Raw genomic sequence first — 10,984 nt, 5'->3', positions numbered from 1 at the left:
CCACCTCCACCCCACCTATGCCTCTTCCAAGTGTCTGTCTGGCTGCACCCCAGGCTGCAGACCACCATGTTTTCCTCTCCACCTAGTCCCAGCCCCTGACGTTTCTCTCACCTGACCCCAACAGAGAGGACCAGGGACCTGGCATGCACCCTCCTGCCCAGTATCGGGGTGGGGACTACATGGAGGACCCCTTTTATTTTCTTAGTTATAATCCATTACATTACAAAATTGACTGAAAATTGATATATATACCCATTAGTTTCCGTCCTGCCACTTGGTATTTTATATGTCATATAAAATACCAAGTGGCAGGACGGAAACTAATGGGTAAGTGAGGGAGCAAAGTTATTAACCCACCAGTGTCCCGAGCCTTCCCCCACCTTCTACCCACTCACTCGGGTTCTGGCTTAACCTGTGGGCTCCTTCTCTACCCTCCCCCACTGAGGAAAGCTTAGCCATTGCTGGATAAGGTTCTTGGTTTTGTTTTTGGTATTTTGGTGGTGCAGAATCCATGGTGTTAAAAAAAAAAAAATTGAAAGCATGAAAAAAAGCAAAACAAAAATTTTGTTCATGGAATTGTGCCGCACACCACCACACGAAGACTAAATATACCACAGAGGTTGCAGCTTCATTCACATTACATGAGAAAACTGGTGCAAAGAAAAAGTAAAGACAGGAAAAGGTGCTACCAGAGGTAAGTGCTACCCCCAGAACACAGGTGACAAAGTCCTGAACATTGCTCAAGATGGGCACATATTTAACCCTGAGCTTCCAAGCAGGCAAAGCATCAGGGAGTATAGCCTCAGAGTTGCCTGTATGGGCTATGAGTGAGACCTCTCCAAGATTCAAGTGCTTCCTCTACCACTTCCTAGCAGAATGGCCTGGGAAAGTTAAAGTTTGGGGGCCTCAGTTTGCTCATCTGTCAAATGGGAGTGATAATGGTACCATCTTCATAGGGCTATTGAGGGGACTCAAAGAAAAACATGTGAGGCTTTTGGTACAGGTACTGGAACATAGTAAGCCCTCAGCTGATGGCATGCGAAGGTCTCAGGGCCTCCCTGGTAAACACAGGCCAGATGCCCAAGAGAACCACAACAATTCTTGTCCCTGAGACTAAGAGACAGTCATCCCCTGTGGATAATTATGTAGAGTCCATTGGATGAAGTCATGGACAAGGTCCTCGACAGCATCCCATGGCAAACGTAATAGCAAGTATCACATGGCTGCATCTTGTGACATCTCCCAGGAAAGATTCATGGCATTGTATTTATGTGCAGTCAACAGAAGCTCAAAGGAGTGGCCTGATCCATGTGTAAACTGCAGCTCAATGTTTCCATAATTCAGCCTCCAAAGCATAACATGATTTTACTGGATTCTACTTCAAATAGAGCCATTTCTATTCCAATCTATTAATGGGCAAAAAGACCCAGAGAGGGCCGATGAATTGTCTAAGGATGCCCAGCTGGTAAGTGATAAAACTGAAATTAAATGTCATGCTTCCTGGCTTCCACGTAAGGCTGATTGAGCAACAGAATCTCTTGGGGAGCTTGTTAAACCTACATTAACTCAGGCCCCACCCCAAGGATCTGAACCCAGGGTTAACAAAACACCTCTCTTGCTTTGGCTGCTTAGAAGCTCAGAGTCAAGTTTGCTGGATATTTAGATTCAGTGGTTTCAGTGTGGGCCCACTAATTAAAAAGAAGGATTGTCTGAACTTTTTGAAGCTTTTTCTAAAGGAGCTTCATTACAAGTGTATGGAAATCACAGGCCATGGAAAAATCAATCTGAGACCCCATAGAAGTTAAATTATCTCATACTTGACTGTCACAAGCCACACTTGTGTGACAGTTGTGGCTTTCACCATGATGCTCTGTCATCTACCTCTCAGTCTTTTGTCTCTATATTTCTGGGGCACCAAGGACAACAGTTGCCAGTGTATTTCCTAAAACACAGGAACTGAACTAACTCCTGCTATTTCTGGGCTAGGCTCAAGACACTCCCCAACTAGAACAAATGCAGCCCAGAGTGTCCCTCTTGGAGCACAGGGGAGCTAATCTAACCCTAGCAGAAAGCACGCTGGTCTCGAGTCCAGACACCAGGGATGAAAGGAATCTCACTCTGTAGTATGTTTCTGTATCTCTAGCCCTCTTCTGTGTATAAAGCACTAGGCATAATATCTGGCACACAGTAGATGCTCAATAAACTTTAGCTACTATTATTAGCAACAAGAGGCTCTTAAATCAGTGACAATACCACTCAGAATGAGAAGTGCCTCTTTCCCTGGGGTTCTGAAGCTCTTGAAATCCCACCCACAGGCAATACTCACAACCAATTCTATCCAAGGCAGACAAAAAAGGGTGAACAACTCCCTGGGGTCATACACCTGCCAGCTCAGCTGGCCAAGAGGAGCTTCTGGGGTTCCAACAGGAGACCAGGACACAAGGAAAACACGGACTCAAGAGACTCTCAGAGAAATACTGCACCCAAGTTGATCTTTACTATCTAACAATTACAAAACTGTAACATTGTACTGTGAATGTTCCTATTATCCCTGCACTGACTTCCACCCTGCTTCCCGCAACACCCACTTACAGGAGAGTCAAAGTCAAAGGATCCTCTTGGGATGAGATCCTTAGCCTTTCACCAAACTGGACTGAGAATCAGTAGGCATTTGCAAGCTCATGGCATATTTGAAGTAAAAATGCTTTGTGTCTAATTGGAAATTGTCCAGACTAGAGTTGGTGGGTCCAACAGGGGGCCAGGCAACACCCTGTATACTTTACATGTGTTATTTAGTTTAGATAACCTTTAGAAAACTCTCCCATTTCAAAACATTGGATAAAATATAACAAATGTTGCTTTATATGCATAGCTGAGCTCACAAGAAAGCGAGATAAGTCCCCAGGGGACAAAAGCAAAGAGGAGACTGGAAAATCAGAATATTAACTGTATGAGCCAATGCTGCAAACAGCCCAGTGGAGGCGGGAAGTGGGGGCAGGGGCTGTTGGTCTCAGCATTTTGGTAAAGACTTAGGTTTTAAACACCCACTTGGGCATAGGAGGAAGGCTTTGGGCCCACATGAAGCATGGAATTGGAAAGGAGAACCTGCATAAAGTTAGGAAAACTGAAACCTTTGATGAAAATGTAGACTAGAATAAAAAAATTAGTCATCACCACAGGCTGATGACAAGGAAGCTCGTCTGAAGTACAAGGATGGCGGGAAGGGAAAAGAGGCAAATCCCCTAAGAGTCTGTACCTACAAGCTGGTCCTCACACAGCCACAGTACTGTGTATCTGCATGAACCTTCATGGGCCACACCCCCAAAATTAAAAATTAACATAAAGTTGTCCCAAGCCATGGATATTCTAACAGAAGCAACTGCAAAATATTTCCTGGGGAACTCACTCCTAAGCTGCTCATGCGTCTCACAGATAAATTTCCAATAAAGGTGAGTGCACTATGTGGGAGACAGCCTCTGACATAGCTCCTAATGATCTCCATCTCCTGGAACTCACACCCTTGTGTAATCCCTTTCTCATGAGTATGGACTGGACTTATTGGCCCACTTCTAATGAATGGAATATGGCAGACACAATGGGATATCACTTCTGAGATTAGGTTACAAACAGACCATGGCTTCCATCTTAGACACCTTTTCTTATTCTCTTTCTCTCAGAGCCTTTGCTCTGGGGGAGGCAAGCTGCTATGCTGTGAGTAACCCTATAGTGAGTCCCACATAGAAGAAATTGATGTCCCTGGTCAGTAGCCAGCAAGAATCTGTAGCCTGCCAACAGCCATGTGAGTGAGCGTGGAAGCAGATCTTCACCCAGTCAACCCTTGAGATGCTGCAGCCTTGGCGAAAACCTTGATTGCAACTTTGTGAGGCACTTGACCCAGTCGCACCCACAGCCAGGCTGCACTCAGGTTCCTGACCCACAGAAACTGTGAGACAATAAATATTCATTGTTTAAAGACACTACATTTGGGGATAACTTACATAGCAATAGAAAATACAAATTGTGACATAAACAAAAACCAAACTTTTATTGGGTTAAGCCATTGAGAATTCAAGATTTCTCTGTTAGAGCAGCTAGTGCTACCTTAGCTAAAACAAAATAACTTTTAAATGATGTTTAAAAGTTCTAAGCTTAAAAGATAAAACTGAAAACAGAAGAAAATAAGACTCTAAAGCAGGATAAAACTGTCAAAAACCACCATTTTATCACTCTGCAAATCAATAAAAGACATATGACAAAGAAACATGTATTCATAAAAATTACTGACCTTTGGGTAAGAATAGCATGACTCTATAGTATCCTGAGGCTGCCCTCGTTCACCAGGTCCCCAATGCTATCAGTTGCAATACTTCAACAAACGTGGTGCCGCATGTGAAAAATCAGCTGCTTCACTGCCTCTGCCAGGGGGCTCCACTTAATTTGGGGCATTGTCAGTTATAATATCAAGAACAGGGAAGGCCAGCAGCACTGTTAGGCTGGGTTTCAGCAATGTTTGGGCCAAAAAATGGACTGGCAAACTAGCCAGGAATTTATCAGAAACTTCCAGGGGGTGAGACAGATCTAGGGAGTTTAATCAGCTCTCCACATATTTTGGGTTAACTCAAAGCTGGGTGAATGCACAGCAGAGAGCAGAAAAGCCTGAGCCACCCACACATCCCTAACCAATGGAGCTTATATACGTGTGCAGGGGAAATAAAAGAGTCTGGTGAAGAGTAAAAGCCAGGGTAGGTTTGAAAACAACCTGAACTTTGCCCTCCCCAGCTCACACGTAGAACTATAGGCAGAGAGAAAGTCTAACTAGCTTGAGGTTCTTGAGCACAACCTCTGAAAAATCTCTGGCTGAACACTAAGCTATGCAGATATGGAGGAACCCCCTAAGAAACAAGGCTTAAAAATAAAAATAAGAAGGAAATAAAACTGAACAGAAACATTAGAGGCCACAGGCTGCAGGGAAGACAGATTTCACAGATTTCATTCAGATTAACAAACAAATAAAGCAATAACAATCTTCAAGAGGAAAACATAAGAATCTAGAATTGCTACAATATATTAGCTAAAATGTTCAGTATTTAACAAAAAATTATGAGACATGCAAATAAACAAGAAGGTATGCATATCCCCAAATGTTGGATTTATCAGACAAAGACTACAAAGCAGCTATTATGAATATATCAAAGAATTAAAGGAAACCATGTTTAAAGATTTAAAGGAAAGCATGACAACAATGACTTCATGAATACAAATCACAACAAAGAGAGAGAGATTAAAAAAGGAACAAATTGAAATTCTGGAGCTGAAGAGTATAGTAACAAATTAAAAATTCAGTAGAGGGGGTCAACATAATAAATGATCAGTAAACATGAAGATGGATCTGTATAAATTATCCAGTATGAATAATGGAGAGAAAAAATATTAAACAGAAATGAACACAACCTCAGAGGCCTATGGGACAACATCAAGCATATCACCATACATGCAATGGGAGTTCCAGAAGGAGGAGGAGAAAAAAGAGAAAAAGGAAGAGATAGGGCAGAAAAGATATTTGGAGAGACAGTAGCCAAAAACTTTCCTTTTGTTTTTGTTCTTGTTTTTTTTTTTTGGTTTTTTTTTTTTTTGGAGATGAGGTCTCACTATGTTGCCCAGGCTTGAGTGCAGTGGCTATTCACAGGCACAATCATAACAATCATAGTGCACTACAGGTCAAACTCTTGGGCTGAAGCAATCCTACCCCCACTTCCCAAGGGGCTAGGGCTACAGGTGCCCACTACTGTGCCTAGCTACCAAATTTAATTAAAAAACAAAAAACATTAGAGATCAAAGAAGCCCAATGAACCTAAAGTAGGCTAAACGCTAAGAGAGCCATATTCACACAAATTATAGTCAAAATGTTGAAAGCTGAAAACAGAGAAAATCTTAGAAGCCGCACAAGAAGAACAATTCATCACATAGAGGGAAGCAACTCACTTTTCATCAAAAACAATGAACACCAGAAGGCAGTGGAATGGTATATTCAAAGCGCTGAAAGAAAAATAACTGTCAGCCAGGAATTCTATATCCAGCAAAACTATTCTTCCAAGATGAAGTAAAAATAACATTTCCAGATGTTACTGAATAATTGTAGACTGAATAATTTATTGCCAAGAGACTTTTATTATGAGAAGCACTAATGGAAGTCCTTCAGGCTAAAAGGAAAGTAAAGTAACACCCAATGGTAACTCAAATACAGAAGAAGAAATAAAGAGCACCAGAAATGGTAAATATGTGAGTAAATACAAGAGCCTCTATAAATATATTTTCCTCACTTCCTCTCTTAACCTCTTTAAAAGACATAAGATTACACAAAACACTTATTATAATACCAATGTTTGTTTATAACAAGTGTTAGGTTTAAAACATATATAGGTAATATATGACAGTAAAAGCACAAAGGGGGAAAATGAGTTATATTAGAGCAATGCTTCTATATTTTACTGTAATTATATTTTGATAAGCTAGGATATACATTATAATTCCTAGTGCAATCACTAAGAAAGTAACTCAAATTGTATAGTAAAAAATTAACAAATAAATGTAAATGGTACACTAAAATATTTATTGATTTAATACAAAAGAAGACAGTAAAGAAGGAACAGAGGATAAAAAAATAATATGAGACAATCCAACCACATCAATAACCACATTAAGATGTGAAGGCCTGGCTTTCAGGTTCATGCCTGTAATCCCAGAAAATTGGGAAGCCAAGGTGGGTGGGTCCCTTGAAGTTTTGAGACCAGCCTGGGCAACATAGTGAAGTCCCATCTCTACAAGAAATACAAAATTAGCTGGGCATGGTGGTATGTGTCTCTAGTCCCAGCTACTTGGGGAACTGAGGTGGGAGGATTGATTGAGCCTGGGAGGTCAAGGCTGCAGTGAGTCATGTTCACACCACTACATTGTAGCTTAGGTGACAGAGAAAACCCTGCCTCAAAAACAAATTAAATAAATAAAATAAAACATGAATGGACAAAACATTCATTCAAAACGCATAGTGATAAGATAAAGCGAAAAAAAAAAAACCATTAGATGCCATGTACAAGAGACATACCTTAAATCTGAAACACAAACAGTTGAAAGTAAAAGAATGGGGAAAAGATATACTATGCAAATTATAACATGAGAGAATTTTCCAGAATTGAAGAAAAACATGAATCCACAGATCTATGGAGCACACACATGAACATATCATAGTGAAACTGCAGAACGATAAAATCAAAGCAAGATCTCAACAGCAACCTGAGAGAAATTAAAACTACCTACAAAGACAATCGGGTTGATAGCAGACTCCTTAACGGCAACAACAGACAGATGACAAAAGAATATCTTCAAAACACTGAGAGAAAATAAATGTTAAGCTAGAATTCCCACAATAAGCTAAACTGTATCAAACAGTATGGGTAAAATATATTTTTTGTTAAAGTTCAAGTTTGCTACTAACAGATATTCACTGAAAAAATTACCAAGAATATAGGAGGAAACAATGAGATGTAAGGGGGTAAAGTGAGGAGTAAAAAAGGTAGAGATGTGAGTATATATAATCAAGAGCTAACAATATAAAAAGTAACAATAATAATGGAGACTAATTTGACAGGTTAAAAAGTAGAACTAAAATACTGGGCAATAAGTCCACATAAGAAGGGAAGAAGTCAAGGAAATTAAAGTGTCCTAAGATCACTTAAGTATTTGAGGTGATGGGCATGTCAATTCACTTGATTTAATTATTCCACATTGTATTCATAAATCATAACATTACTTTGTACCCCATAAATATATACACCTACAATTTGTCAATGTATAATAAAAATTAAAAGTAAAATAGGCCAGGCATGGTGGCTCACGCCTGTAAACCCAGCACTTTGGGAGGCCAAGGCGGGCGGATCACGAGGTCAGGAGATCGAGACCATCCTAGCTAGCACAGTGAAACCCCGTCTCTACTAAAAATACAAAAAAAAAAAATTAGCCAGGTGTTGTGGCGGGCACCTGTAGTGCCAGCTACTCAGGAGGCTGAGGCAGGAGAATGTTGTGAACCCGGGAGGCAGAGCTTGCAGTGAGCTGAGATCATGCCACTGCACTCCAGCCTGGGCGACAAAGCGAGACTCTATCTCAAAAAAAAAAAATTAAAATAATAACAATAAAAATAAAATAAATACTGAAAGAAACCAAAGAAGAACTTAATGAATGGAAATACATCCAATATTCAAGGACAATAACACTTAATATTGTTAAGAATACAATACCCCATCTATACATTCAGGGCAATCCCTTCAAATTCCCAACTATATTTTCTTATAGAAATCAACAAGCCTACCCAAAAATCATGTGTGTATGCAAAGGAAACACAAAACACAAAGCAATCTTTAAAAGGAGTAACAAAATCATATAATTTCAACTTACCAAAATCAACACTTACTACACAGTTACAGCAATCAAAGCATGTTGTAATAGCATAAAGATAGGTTCATACAGACCAATGGAATAAGTTTTAAGGTTCATTAATAAACACATGCATTTACAGTAAATTGATTTTGAAAAAGGGGCCAAGAAATTTCAATGAGGAAAGAAAAGCCTTTTCAACAAATGATGCTGGGAAAATTGGATATCCACATTCCAAAAGATAAAGCTGCACCCCTAACTCGAATCTCACACACACACACACACACACACACACACACACACACACACACACTACTCAAAGTGGGTCATACATCTAAATATACATGTTAAACTACAAAATGCTTAGTAGAAACATTAGAGTAATTTTTTGTGATCTTGCATTAGACAAAGATTTCTTAAATTTTGCACCAAAGCACAATCAAGAAGAGAAAAATTGATGAATTATGCACCATCAAATTTAAAATGTTTTTTTCTCCAAACAGCAACATAAAAAGTATAAAAATACAAATCACTGAATGGTAGAAACCACTCCAGCTGACAGCTTGATCAGATTTCTAGCCTCCAGAATTGTGAGAAAAAAAATTTTTGTTGCCAAAAAAAAGAAGAACAAGAAGGGAAGAGGTCATCAAAATCAAAATGTCAGCCAGGTATGGTGGCTCATGTCTGTAATCCCAGCACTTTGGGAGGCCAAGGCAGGTGGATCACCTGACGTCAGGAGTTTGGAACCAGCCTGGCCAACATAGTGAAACCTGTCTCCACTAAAAATACAAAACAATTAGCCAGGTGTAGTGGTGCAGTTATTCGGGAGGCTGAGGCAGGAGAATCGCTTGAACCTGGGAGGCGGAGGTTGCAGTGAGCAGAAATCTAGCCACTGTACTCTGACCTGGGCAACAGAGCCAGACTCCGTCACAAAAAAAAAAAATGTCCTAGGGTCTCTGCATTGTTCAGGAGGAGTACAGAAAAAACTGTCAGCTTCAGTCATTAAGTCAAATATGCATATGAAAATTATAAGGGTAACCACAAAGAATAAAATAGGATATATAACTAGTAAACAGTATGGAATTTGGTGGGGAGAAGAACAAAGAAAACTCAAACCAAAAGGAGGCAGCAAAGGAACAGAAAAGCATCAGCCCGAAGGCAAGATAAATAGAAGTCACAAAATAAGATGATAGAAATAAATCCAAGGGTTAGGGCCAGGGTCATCACAGTACCCTAGGTTTAGGCCAAGGGGTAATCACAGATTATCAGTAATCACAATAAATATAAATGTACTAAACTCTCAAGCAATTATCAGAATGGATATAGGTAAAATGTAGCTATAATTATTTTCAAAAAATATACCTGAGACATAGACAAAAAACTTTAAAGTAAAAGATTGAAAAAGGTGTTCTAGGCAAATACTAAACAAAAAAAAATAGACTTAAGGGGAAAAAAAGTATTATGAGACATAATAGGGTGACATCTCTAGTGCTTTAAACTTATTTCATCTTCTATAAAGCAAGAATAAGAAGCCATACCTCCAGGCTAAATATGTCAAGTATATGTGATATTAGATAGTGCAAAGTGCTAAGAAGAAGGAAAAAGAGCAGGAGGAAGAAGGCCGAGAAGGCCTCAACAATGACAGCACAGGGAAGGGGAATAGGAAATGTTGGAAGGGGGGCATTAAATTAAAATTTTAGAGCCTTTGGGAAAAGACCTGAAAGTAGTGAGGAAGTGATCCATGGGAGTGTCTGGGAAGGTGACACCCAGGCAAAGGTAGTGGCAAATGCAAAGGCCCTAGGGAGTCTAGTGTGGCTGGAGTGGGAGGGAGGGGAACAGCGTTAGAGGAGGAACTCAGAGGCAGCTCCACTCCAGCGAGGTCACCAGGTCATGCAGGCCTTGAAAGCCATGGTTAGGTTCCTGAGTTTACTCTGAGCAAGGTGAGGGTTTTGAGCAGAAGAGTGAGTGAGTGTGATTATAGTTTTTAAAGATCATGCGGGCTGTAATGAGAGAGGATGAAGTGGAGCAAGAGCAAATACAGGAGACCAACTAGAAGGCAGTGCCATCATCCAGACAAAAGGACATGGTGCCTGGAAGAACCAGTGGCAGTGGAGGTGGTGAGAAGCGGTTGGATCCTGGATATATTTTAAAAGTGGGACCAGCAGGATTAGCTGAAGGATTGGAGGTGAGTTGTGAGAGAGTGGTCAAACTGACTTCAGGCTTTTAAACCAGAGCTTCTAGAAGGATAAAGTTGTCATCTGAAATGGAGAATTCAGAGGATAGAGCAGCAACTGCGGCAGCGAGGGACGGGAGGGGATTGTGGAGGGTGTGTGTATCAGCAGTTTAGCTTTGGACATCTTAAGTTTGAGATGTCTACTAAACATCCAAATGAGATTTCAATGCACCGTTAGACATATATGCCTGGCATTTACGGGAGAGTTTGGGCTGGAGATATACATTTCGTAGTCATCAGGCTCTCAGCCATGAGCCCGGACAAGATCACCGAAGGAGTAGGTATAGAGAGAAGTCCAGGGACTGAGCTCTAGAAAACTCCAGT

At 40.4% G+C, this 10,984-nt stretch overlaps 1 protein-coding gene across 1 annotated transcript in view; it reads right to left on the bottom strand.

The window, feature by feature from the left end:
* DLGAP3 (discs, large (Drosophila) homolog-associated protein 3) overlaps nucleotides 1–10,984 on the bottom strand; it is a 60,624-nt gene that overhangs the window by 22,352 nt on the left and 27,288 nt on the right. The window lies entirely within an intron of this gene.

The sequence above is a fragment of the Colobus angolensis genome, unplaced genomic scaffold, assembly GCF_000951035.1.
Source record: "Colobus angolensis palliatus isolate OR3802 unplaced genomic scaffold, Cang.pa_1.0 Scaffold4, whole genome shotgun sequence".
Classification (NCBI taxonomy): domain Eukaryota; kingdom Metazoa; phylum Chordata; class Mammalia; order Primates; family Cercopithecidae; genus Colobus; species Colobus angolensis.
This window is presented reverse-complemented; position numbering and strand designations above follow the sequence as displayed.